Source organism: Zea mays, chromosome 4 (genome assembly GCF_902167145.1).
Source record: "Zea mays cultivar B73 chromosome 4, Zm-B73-REFERENCE-NAM-5.0, whole genome shotgun sequence".
Lineage (NCBI taxonomy): Eukaryota > Viridiplantae > Streptophyta > Magnoliopsida > Poales > Poaceae > Zea > Zea mays.
The window spans coordinates 133,951,465-133,963,806 of NC_050099.1; positions in this window are offsets into that span (position 1 = coordinate 133,951,465).

Consider the following 12,342-nt stretch of genomic DNA (forward strand, 5'->3'; position numbering starts at 1 on the left):
GGCGGAGGCTGTTGCCAGGAAGCTTGAGGTTGACTCGCCAAAGCAACAGAAACTGCAGGGTGGTTGCCTACATATTCTGGGATGTAAGGCGAATGATACGTAGCAGTGTGCATGATTTGCTTCGGCTGAGCCTGTTGTGCTGCAGCTTCGGCTATCTCCTTTTGCTTCTGGATGGTAACATGGCACATCCTGGTGGTATGGCCCTTGTTTTCACCACAGAACAAGCAAAATATTCTCCTTGGTTGATCTCCAAACCTTCTGCCGAAGCCCCTGGCGCCTCTGCCTCTTGGAGCTGGCGGCCGGAAGGAGCTTTGCTGTTGCCCCGAAGCCTGTGAGGAGCACTGTGGCCTTTGCTGCTGACTTCCCTTATCATCATTTTGAGTAGAGTTGTGGATTGACCTAACATGCCTCGGATAAAATCTTCCTCCGAAGCCCCTGGTCATTTCAGAAAACCTGAAAGCCTCCTCCTTTCTTTGACGAAAATCATTGTCGGCACGAATATACTCGTCCATCTTCTGGAGCAGCTTCTCCAAAGTTTGAGGAGGCTTCCTAGCAAAGTACTGAGCTGAAGGTCCTGGCCGAAGTCCCTTGATCATGGCCTCAATGACAATTTCATTGGGCACTGTTGGTGCATGTGCCCTCAAACGCAAGAACCTCCGAACATACGCCTGAAGGTATTCTTCGTGATCCTGGGTGCACTGGAATAGAGCTTGAGCAGTGACCGGCTTCGTCTGAAACCCTTAGAAGCTGGTTAACAACATGTCCTTCAGCTTCTGCCATGAAGTGATCGTTCCTGGCCGAAGAGAGGAATACCAGGTTTGAGCAACACTCCTGACAGCCATAACAAAAGATTTTGCCATGACTGCAGTATTGCCACCATACGAAGATACTGTTGCTTCGTAGCTCATCAAAAACTGTTTCGGGTCTGAATGGCCGTCGAATATGGGAAGCTGAGGCGGCTTGTAGGACGGAGGCCAAGGTGTAGCCTGCAGCTCAGCGGACAGAGGAGAAGCATCATCAAAAGCAAAATTTCCATGGTGAAAATTCTCATACCAGTCATCTTCGTTGAGGAAACCCTCCTGATGAAGGTCTTTATTCTGAGGCCTTCAGTTCTGCTCATCCTGAGTAAGATGACGAACTTCTTCAGAGGCTTCGTCTATCTGCCTTTGCAGTTCAGCTAGCCTGGCCATCTTTTCCTTCTTCCTCTGCACCTGTTGATGAAGCATCTCCATGTCTCTGATTTCTTGGTCTAGCTCATCCTCTAGCGGTGTCGGGCTGACAGCCTTCCTCTTCTGGCTTCGGGCCTCCCGAAGGGAGAGAGTCTCCTGATTGGGGTCTAGCGGTTGCAGAGCTGCAGCCCCAGTTGCTGAAGCTTTCTTCGACGCCATAGCGAAGGTTTATGATCGCCGAAGGTGTTCAAAACTCAAAGAGTGGAAGTGAGTTCACCGGAGGTGGGCGCCAATGTTGGGGACTTGTTCTCAAATGCTTCGAATTAAGAACAAGGCAACACAAGAAATGTTAAACGTTAAAGTCCTTCGTCCTTCGAAGCATTATTTCCCTTAGGACATAATGATTTTCGGACGAAGGTTATGAAGGACATGCCTTCATAAATTCAACATATAATAATGAAGAAGGAATCATATGAGACACAAAAGATAGCATAAACCATCATGTATTATCATCAACTCATTTCTGTATTATTATTATAGAAAAGTAGAAATAATATCAAATTACAAATGTACCTTCGGCTTGAAAGAAGGCGAAAGTACAAGCGTGACGCAAAAGCAAATGTCAAGTCAGCGTCCCCAGTACGGGGGTACTATTCACCTATTTATAGGCACGGGACACAGCCCATATAAAATTACATCCATGCCCTTTACATTTGGTAGTAATTCTATAGTAATCCACCGAGGTCTGAATAGCCTTTTCATCTTTAAGTCTGTTTCCTTTTCTGCTACCACGCCGAAGCTTTCCTGCTCACATCTTCGGCGCTGTATCAACCTTCGTATTATTTAGGCTTCTCCTACTGTGATATCGATTCGAGTTCGAAGATACCTGTTCACACATTATACTCTAGAAACACTGTTAAATCTTGTTTTTGAGGACCTTCGGAAGCCGAAGGCCCCCAACAGGTATTTTTTTGCAATTTGTGATCTACTTGATATATGATAACTATGACTCAGAAAAGGATCACTAGTTGAAGAACTATCTCTTGTGCAAAATATTTCCATACATTGTCTTGAATATAGGTCTTAAGTAACCAAGACTAAGAACATAGCACAATGAAGAGAGCATCTCTATGTGAAGGTACATAAGGGTAAACTACTTCCTCTCTTTTACACATGTATCTAAATCTTCCTATACATTCTTTGCATATCTTGTATAAAAGAAAGAGAAAGCATGTCTATGCATTATCCCCGCTTCATACCTAGTTTAACCTCTCAAAAATTTCATTCCTGCATTAATGCATTTTTGTTAAAACTGGGTGAAGTGATTTTATTGTCAAAGAGCTTAAAGCTTAACCTTGTAACGTGGATATGCTACCTTTGTTCCAAAGGTGGAGGTTCCTTAAGCCTCTTTGAAATCCTTAAGGCCCCGTTTGTTTGGTTGGAATTGAATTCCATTTCAATAACTATAATTTAGACAAAACTAATTAAGTTCATATATTTATATATGTAATATATTTGTATATTATCTTAAATCATATGCGAGAGATAGTTATATACTACATATATGTTATAGCGAAGCAAGTAGAAGAGTGTGCTATAATTTGTACATCGGAAAATTAGCATGTAAATCTATAGAATCAATTTCCAACTCTCACCCCATGAATTTGAGATGAGCTTATATGATAACTTTGGAAAGTGGTGGAATGTCACATTCTAAAAAAATAGCCTATTCTATTAGTAAGATTCCAATTCCTCGAAATGAAAGGAAACAAACGGGACCTAAGGGTAAATGCTTAAAATGTTTATAACATGCTTTCATAAGTGCATAGTCTGTCGTAAGCATCACACTTATATTATGACACAATGCACTTCACATTGTCTATGATATAGATATGTTCTCATTAACCTCATTATATGCATTTGGCATTTAAGGCCAAAATATGTATTCCTCTTAAGGCACATATTTAGGGGGAGCAATCTATATTATATAGAACTATGATAAAGCTTAATTGACATATCTTTTGATCATATCTCTTTCATTTGGTACACATCCATATTTCTTATTCTTCATGTGCCAAGGCTAATACTAATGTGCTTCCAAAAGTATTTCTTGTATTGTCTTAGATTGAAAGGGAAATGGAGTATTCGGCAAAGACAACGCTTCCACTCAACTCCATTGGTATTATTTACCCTTTGCTGGTATTCCGCCATCTCTCCAATTGGTATAATTTTTCACTTATATTTCTTTTTATCAATGGGGGAGAAAATAAAAAGGGCTCACAAAGTCTCCATTTTTGGCGATTAATGCCAACGGGGGAGAGAGTATTAGCCTAAAGCAAAAGGACCGCACCACCACCCTTCGAAAATTCTTAATTGCTATACTTCAAATTGGTATGTTTACTTTTGTCGGCGTTTCGAGACCGGGGGGTCCCTGGGCCGACGAGTGAAATGTCGCCGCGTGCCCCAGCCCAGATGGGTCGGCGCGAGGCCGAGCGCGAAGGGGGGAGAAAGGTGGCCGGAGATGGGCGTGAGAGAGGTGGAAATCCCGCGGCCTTCGTGTTCGTCCCGCGCCCAGGTTGGGTGCGCTTGCAGTAGGGGGTTACAAGCGTCCACGCGGGAGAGGGAGCGAGCGGCCTCGCGCGAGCGCCTGTCTCGTCCTCGTCCCCGCGCGGCCCACCCTCTGTAAGAGGGCCCTGGTCCTTCCTTTTATAGGCGTAAGGAGAGGATCCAGGTGTACAATGGGGGGTGTAGCAGAGTGCTACGTGTCTAGCGGAGGAGAGCTAGCGCCCTAAGTACACGCCGTCGTGGCAGCCGGAGAGGTTTTGGCACCCGGTTCGTGTGATGTCGTGGCCGTCGGAGGAGTGCTGGAGCCTGGCGGAAGGACAGCTGTCGGGGCTGTCGAGTCCTTGCTGACGTCCTCTTGCTTCCGTAAGGGGGCTTGAGAGCCGCCGTCGTCACAGAGCGTGCGGGGCGCCATCATTGCCTATCTGGCGGAGCGAGCCAGATGGGACGCCGGTCTTGTTCCCCGTAGCCTGAGTCAGCTTGGGGTAGGGTAATGATGGCGCCTCCTGTCGACGTGGTCGGTCCGCGCCCTAGGTTGGGCGTTGTGGAGGCTCCTCCGAGGTCGAGGTCGAGTCTGTCTTCCGTGGTCGTGGTCGAGTCCAAGCCCCTAGGTCGGGCGAGGCGGAGACCGTCGGCTAAGGCCAGGGCTGAGGCCGAGCCCTGGGGTCGGGCGAAGCGTAGTTCGTCGTCTTCTGGGGCTGAGCCCAAGTCCGAGCCCTAGGTCGGGCAGAGTGGAGTTCGCCGTCTTCCGGGGCTTAGCCCAAGTCCGAGCCCTGGGTCGGGCGGAGCGGAGTTCGCCGTCTTTCGGGGCTTAGCCCAAGTCTGAGCCCTGGGTCAGGCGGAGCGGAGTTCGTCGTCTTCCGGGGCTTAGCCCAAGTCCGAGCCCTGGGTCGGGCGGAGCGGTGTTCGTCATCTTCCGGGGCTTAGCCCGAGTCCGAGCCCTGGGTCGGGCAGAGCGGAGCTTCCTATGGTGCCTGAGGCCGGGCCTGACTGCCTGTCAGCCTCACTCTGTCAAGTGGCACTGCAGTCGGTGCGGCGCAGGCGGCGCTGTCCTTCTGTCAGGTCGGTCAGTGGAGCGGCGAAGTGACTGTGGTCACTTCGGCTCTGTCGACTGAAGGGCGCGCATCAGGATAAAGGTGTCAGGCCACCTTTGCATTAAATGCTCCTGCGATTTGGTCGGTCGGCGCGGTGATTTGGTCAGGGTTGCTTCTTGGCGAAGACAGGGCCTCGAGCAAGCCGGAAGTATGTTCGTCGCTGGAGGGGGCCTCGGGCGAGACAGAGATCCTCTGGGGTCGGCTGCCCTTGCCCGAGGCTAGGCTCGGGCGAGGCGTGATCGAGTCCCTCGAATGGACCGATCCCTGACTTAATCGCACCCATATATACTCGGAGGAGGGTCTGGCGACGGTTCTTTGCTCCGCTTCTCGCCTCCCCCTTAGGTTTTCGCAACCCGAGAGGTTTAGCCAGAGAAAAGGAAACCGCTTACCTAGTCTTTTCCGCCGCCACCCCTTTTGCTCGGTGATGGCCGACCGGGTGACCATCATCTCGCCGCGCGATCCATGGCCTTTCTCCACGGTCACGGCGGGTGACCTGGAGGATCTTGTTGCTGAGGGTTTACTTTGCCCTCTCTCTGATGAGAGGCGGCCGGAGTGGATTCCCCCTGCGAGCGGAGCTGCTCCGTCCCCGCCGCCGGGGTACGTCGTGACCTTTGTCTCCTTTCATGAGCGGGGATTCGGTGTGCCGGCGAGCCGCTTTATGCGGGCGATCATGCACAACTATGGGGTGGAGTTGCACAACCTCAGCCCCAACTCCATCTCGCAAGCCGCCATCTTCGTAGCGGTGTGCGAAGGGTATTTGGGGATCGCCCCCCACTGGGACTTGTGGACTCATCTCTTTTCCGTGGAGCTTTTTGCTTCACCGACGGGGGAGAGAAGGGTCCACGCGGCAGTGCGGGCCGGCAGCTACATCCTCCAGCTGAGGCAGTCGCGAGCGTTGCTGTACATTCCCGCCATCCTTGCGACCTCGAATAAAGGGTGGCAGCGCAGGTGGTTCTACCTCCGGAACGACGGCGAGATGCTCCCGCCGTTTTCCCAGCGAGTGGTTACCGTCGCCGCCGATGCTTGGCGCCACGGGACCCCGCACGACAGACAGAAGAACCTCGAGCCCCTTCTCAAGGCCCTGGAGGCGCTGCGGAAAGGGGGACTCACCGCCGCGGGAGTGATTGCCGCCATCCATCGCCGGAGGGTGCTTCCCTTGGCGGAGCGGCGGTTGCCGCTTTGGGAGATGACGCCGGAGGCTGACTTGGAGGGCTCGCGGATGTCCTCGGATCCTCTTCCCGTCGACGTTCTCCACGGGCGGGTGGCCGTCACGTTGGGGAAACCGGACGCTAGCGCCCTTTCCCAGCCCTTGATGTGCCCCAACCAAGGGTGCGTGACTCTGGTGAGTGTCCGCTCCTTCCTTCTTCTTGCGTCGGGTTGCCCCTGGTTCTTACGGTTAGGATTTCCATCCGTCTCCAGGAGGTAGGGTGGCACAAGCCTTCCCTGCCACGGGTCCCGGAGGATGCGGTGGACCGAGCAGCGCGGTGGGTTGCCGCGAAGGAGAAGAAGAAAAAGAAGGACGCGGAGAAGGCCCGGGCCCGCGAGCGGATGCAGGCTCGAGACGCCTTGGAAAAGCTCCGTCGTCGGCAGGAGAGGGAGGGGCTCCCGAGGGAGCCGTCGCCGGAAACGCCTGACGACGACGACGACGATGAAGACGATGACGAGGATGACGACATGGCCTCCCGCCTCGGCTTCAGCCCGGGCTTGAGGTTAGGCCAGGAACCGTCAAGCCAGCCCCCGAGTGGGCTGGCACCGTCAATCCTCGGAGTCGGGACGCCGAGGTCTCGGCCCGAAGAGCGGGGGCAGACCGAGAGGGTAATTGACCCCTCGGCCGGGGGAGTTGAGGTGACCCCGGGGAGTCAGGCCGAGGCGTCTGTTCCCCGAGAGCCGTCGCCCACGCCGGCAGCGCAGGAGAGCGACCCTTAGGTCGCTGTGGCAGTGCCTGGGCAGTCCGTCTCCCAGGCGTCCAAGGTGCCCAAAGCAAGGGTGGTGCCGAAGCTGCCGGCGAGGCGGACCTCGGCGGCGCCTTCGGGGGTCGAGATCCGAGAGACCTCCCCTCAGGCACGGTTGATCATGGCCCGGAGCGGGTAAGTATCTTGGAACGTCTTCGTCCTGGCTTTTCATTTGTATGTCCCGACCGCGACTTTTCTTTCCTCCTCAGCAAGCGAAGTCATGGCCTGACCGATCTGGCTCCCCGAAAGGCCCTTAAGACGGCGTTGGCTTCCGCAGCCGGTGCCGCTCCGGGCCTTGTTGTTCAGCTGACCTTCTCGCAAGGTGCTCCACAGCAGGGGGCTCAGGCGGCACCAATCGCCGTGGAGCGAGTTCCCGAGGCCGGCTCTTCTACCGAGGAGGCCATCGTGCTAGAGGAGGCGGCTGACGCGGACGTGGCCCCGGCCCCACCGGACGTGCCGGCGGTGCTGGCACCTGTTGCTACTGAAGCCGTTGCCGTCCCAGTCGGGGAGCGAACTGTTGCTGCCGACACTGAGATGGCCGAGGCGTCGGCGCTCGGTGCCTCGGAGGAGGGGGGCGTGGAAACACGATCCGTCCCGCCGAGCGGCAGCCTTGTCGCTGTGCGGCAGAGCTTCGAGGGTCGGTGCCAGTTGCTCCGGTTCCGGACCCGTGCGGCCTCGGATCCCTTCTTCGTTCTTGACGATGAACGGGAGGAGCAGTCTTGGGACGAGTTCCGCGAGTGTGCCGAAGCAACGGTGGGGTCGCTCCGGTCGTCGCTGGAGGTTTTCTGCAGGGACGTCCCCAAAATCCTCCAGGTAATGGTTTCAGGCATACCTCTTTTTTTGTGACCAGGGCGTCTTTTGTGACGCCCCGCTTCCTTCCCTCAGGATCTGACGGATCTGAGCGCCGCCAAGTCGTCGTTCATCCGCCACGAGGTCGACGTCTGGGGCTCGCTGCGATCCCTGAGGACCTAGCTCGCCGGGGCTACTGCGCGCCTCTCTCAGCAGGGCGTCGAGGTGGCGGACCTTCGGTTGCTCTGCACCGATCTGAGAGCCGAGGCAGCAGCGGCACGCGCAGAGGTGCGACGACAGCAGTCGGAGTTCGACCAGGTCGCCAATGAGCGAGACCAATCTCGGGGCCGGGCTGCCAAGGCCGACAGTCGGGCTGAAGCCCTTGCAGCCGACCTAGCCGTAGCCCAGGTCGCAGCCTCGGAGCAGCGTGCCCGAGTCGGAGGTACGCCCTGGCCATTTTCGGTTTTCGTTTCAGCTTGTTTCCTCCGCTTGTGTTTGAGATCTTTCGTTCTGGCTGTTCGCAGAGCTCGAGTCCGCCCTTGATGAGTCCGCCAAGGCGCTTGCCGAGGCGCTTGCCGGGGCGGCCGAGCAGAGGTAGGCCGACCATGCGGCCATGTCCGAGGCCGTCTCGGACTTCTGCCGGGTCCTTGGCTTCGGTGACGTCCCCTCAGGAAGCTCCCCTCAAAGTCGCCTGCAGGCCTTGGGCGATCATGTGCGCGGCAGACTCCGCGAGGCGCTACACCACGGCGTCAGGCGGGCCTTCGCCGTGCTCGCTTCCCACTACGTCGTGGACCTGTAGCGGGTCAGCGAGGGGTATTGCCTTCCTGACGAAGATGAAGCCGCCCTGGCAGAAGTCCAGAGGCTCGACGCGGCCGCCGTGGGTCCGAGCGCAATGCTGGCGACCACCTTCGAGGCAGAGATCCTCCCGCCTGCGCCGTCGTCCGAAGCCGGGATGGACTTTGCCGAGGGCGGGGACGAAGCCGAAGGCGCGGCTCCTTCCCTGGGCGACGCCTAACTCTGTCGGAGCAGTTTCTGTTGGATGCACGTGTGTCTTTTTGCGGCCGCTGAGGCCTGAACACTTTATTATCGTTGCATAAAGTCGTGCCCCTTTTCCTTTCATTTTGCGTGTCCGGCCCCGCCCGTCAGTAGCAGGGTGGCTTCCCCAAGTAGGAGTCACTTTTCGTGGTGGGTGACGAGTGAGGTGTCCGTAACCCAGAGGCGTAGGAGTCCCTCGGCTCAGTCAGCCTTGCCACTTACATGCACCCACGTTCGCTCCTTGGGGTCCTGCTTCCGACATAGCCAGGGGAACACAAAAGCCTTTTTGATTGAAAATTTTGACGCAGAGGGGTTCCCCCCTTTTTAGCCCCCGAGGGAGGGTCGGGCTCTGCCGAGGCAAGGCTGACCCTTCCTTGATGACTAAAACTTGCGTGGGAGTGAGGTATACGAACAACTTGAAAGCATCTTAAGGGTAGAGGCGACGTAGCTGTTAGACGTTCCAAGTGTTGGTGCAGACCTCGCCTTGACTGTCAGCCAGTTTGTTTGTTCCGGGCTTCAGAACTTTGGCGATGACGAGCGGCCCTTCCCAGGGGTGCACGTATCCCCCGGGTGTCTTCCGCAAGGGGTGGGTCTGCCTTGCGTAGAACTGACACCCTTCGCGGGTGTGGACAATTCGGGTGGCGTCGGCCACCGCCGTCGGCCATTAGAAACCTTGTCGGAAGGCGTCTCCAACAAGGGCTCGGGGTGCTGCGCGATGGTCGCAAGCCCCCGAGTGTACCTCTCGTAGGGGCTCCTGGCGTTTGGCGATGGAAATGCATCACTGGAGGATGCCTGAGGGGCTGCGGTGGTGGAGCTCCTTCCCATCTCCCAGCAAGACGAACGACTTGGCGCGCCGCGCCAACCGCCGAGCTTTGGCTCGGTCGAGGGGTAGCTCTCCTCGGTGGAGATATTGCAGGTACGGGGTCTGCCAGTTTCGATTAGGCGTGACCCCGCTTCGCTCCTCCTCGACGCGCAGTGCCTCACCTTCGGGGGTCGAGGGTACCTCGGGCCGAACCGTGGGTACCTCGGACTGAGCCAAGGGTACCTCGGGCTGGGCCGAGGGCGCCTCGGGCTCGGGCGTGTCATCGATCTTGACGGAGGGTTGATGCAGGTCTCGGGAGAAGGCTTCCGGGGGAACCGTTATTCGCCCCGAGGCTATTTTAGCCTGCTCCTCCAGCAACGGGGGGCACCAAGACGGGCACGTTCGTGAGGAGCGCCTTTAGGTCCCCGAGGGCATCCTCGGCCTCCGGGGTCCAAGTGAAGCACTCGGCCTTCCTTAAGAGGCGGTACAGAGGCAGGCCTCTTTCGCCGAGGTGCGAGATGAAACGGCTTAGGGCCGCAAGACATCCCATGACTCTATGTACGCCTTTCAAGTCCTTGATGGGCCCCATGCTGGTGATGGCTGCGATCTTCTCCGGGTTGGCTTCGATGCCCCGCTCGGAGACGATGAACCCCAAGAGCATGCCTCGGGGTACCCCGAAGACACACTTTTCGGGATTGAGCTTCACGCCTTTCGCCTTGAGACATCGGAATGTCACTTCAAGGTCGGAAAGGAGGTCGGAGGCTTTCCTCGTCTTGACTACGATGTCATCGACGTAGGCCTCGACCGTCCGACCAATGTGTTCGCCGAACACAAGGTTCATGCACCGCTGGTACGTCGCACCCGCATTCCTCAAGCCGAACGGCATGGTGACATAGCAGTACATGCCGAAGGGTGTGATGAAAGAAGTCGCGAGCTGGTCGGACTCTTTCATCCTGATTTGGTGATACCCTGAGTAGGCATCGAGGAAAGACAGGGTTTCGCACCCAGCAGTGGAATCCACGATTTGATCGATGCGAGGCAGAGGGTAGGGAACCTTCGGACATGCTTTGTTTAGACCAGTGTAGTCTACACACATCCGCCATTTCCCTCCTTTCTTTCTCACAAGCACAGGGTTGGCAAGCCATTCGGGATGGAATACCTCTTTGATGAACCCTGCCGCCATTAGCTTGTGGATCTCCTCGCCTATGGCTCTGCGCTTTTCTTCGTCGAATCGGCGCAGATGCTGCTTGACGGGTCGGGCTCCGGCTCGGATGTCCAGCGAGTGCTCGGCGACATCCCTCGGTATGCCGGGCATGCCCGAGGGACTCCACGCGAAAACGTCGGCGTTTGCGCGGAGAAAGTCGACGAGCACTGCTTCCTATTTGGGATCGAGCTCGGAGCCGATCCGGATCTGCTTGGAGGCGTCGCTGCTGGGGTCGAGGGGGACAGACTTAACCGTCTCCGCTGGCTCGAAGTTGCCGGCATGACGCTTCACGTCTGGCACCTTTTTAGAGAGGCTCTCCAGGTCGGCGATGAGGGCCTCGGACTCGGCGAGGGCCTCGGCGTACTCCACGCACTCCACGTCGCATTCGAACGCGTGTTTGTACGTGGGGCCGACGGTGATGACCCCGTTGGGGCCCGACATCTTGAGCTTGAGGTAGGTGTAGTTGGGGACGGTCATGAACTTCGCGTAACATGGCCTTCCCAGTACCGCGTGGTAGGTTCCTCAGAACCCGACCACCTCGAACGTCAGGGTCTCCCTTCAGAAGTTGGAGGGCGATCCGAAGCAGACGGGAAGGTCGAGTTGTCCGAGGGGCTGGACGCGCTTCCCGGGGATGATCCCATGGAAAGGCGCAGCGCCTGCCCGGACCGAGGACAGATCGACACGCAGGAGCCCGAGGGTCTCGGCGTAGATGATGTTGAGGCTGCTGCCTCCGTCCATGAGGACCTTGGTGAGCCTGACGTCGCCGACGACGGGGTCGACAACGAGCGGGTATTTTCCCGGGCTCGACACGTGGTCGGGGTGGTCGGCTTGGTCGAAGGTGATGGGCTTGTCGGACCAGTCTAGGTAGACTGGCGCCGCCACCTTCACCGAACAGACCTCCCGACGTTCTTGCTTGCGGTGCCGAGCCGAGGCGTTCGCCGCTTGCCCACTGTAGATCATGAAGCAGTCGTGGACCTCGGGGAACTCTCCTGTCTGGTGATCTTCCTTCTTGTCGTCGTCGCGAGCCCTGCCACCCTCCGCTGGTGGCCCGGCCCTATGGAAGTGGCGCCGAAGCATAGCGCACTCCTCAAGGGTGTGCTTGACGGGCCCCTGGTGATAGGGGCACGGCTCCTTGAGCATCTTGTCGAAGAGGTTGGCACCTCCGGGGGGTTTCCGAGGGTTCTTGTACTCGGCGGCGGCGACAAGGTCCGCGTCGACGGCGTCGTGTTTCGCTTGCGACTACTTCTTGCCCTTCTTCTTGGCGCCGCGCTGAGTTGACACCTCGGGGGCATCTTCCGGTGGGCGGCCCTGGGGCTGCTTGTCCTTCCGGAAGATAGCCTCAACCGCCTCCTGGCCAGAGGCGAACTTGGTGGCGATGTCCATCAGCTCGCTCGCCCTGGTGGGGGTCTTGCGACCCAGCTTGCTCACCAGGTCGCGGCAGGTGGTGCCGGCGAGGAACGCGCCAATGACATCCGAATCGGTGATGTTGGGCAGCTCGGTGCGCTGCTTCGAGAATCGCCGGATGTAGTCCCGGAGAGACTCTCCCGGCTGCTGCCGGCAGCTTCGGAGGTTCCAGGAATTCCTAGGGCGCACGTACGTGCCCTGGAAATTGCCGGCGAAGGCTTGGACCAGGTCGTCCCAGTTGGAGATCTGCCCCGGAGGCAGGTGCTCGAACCAGGCTCGAGCAGTGTCGGAGAGGAACAGGGGGAGGTTGTGGATGATGAGGTTGTCATCG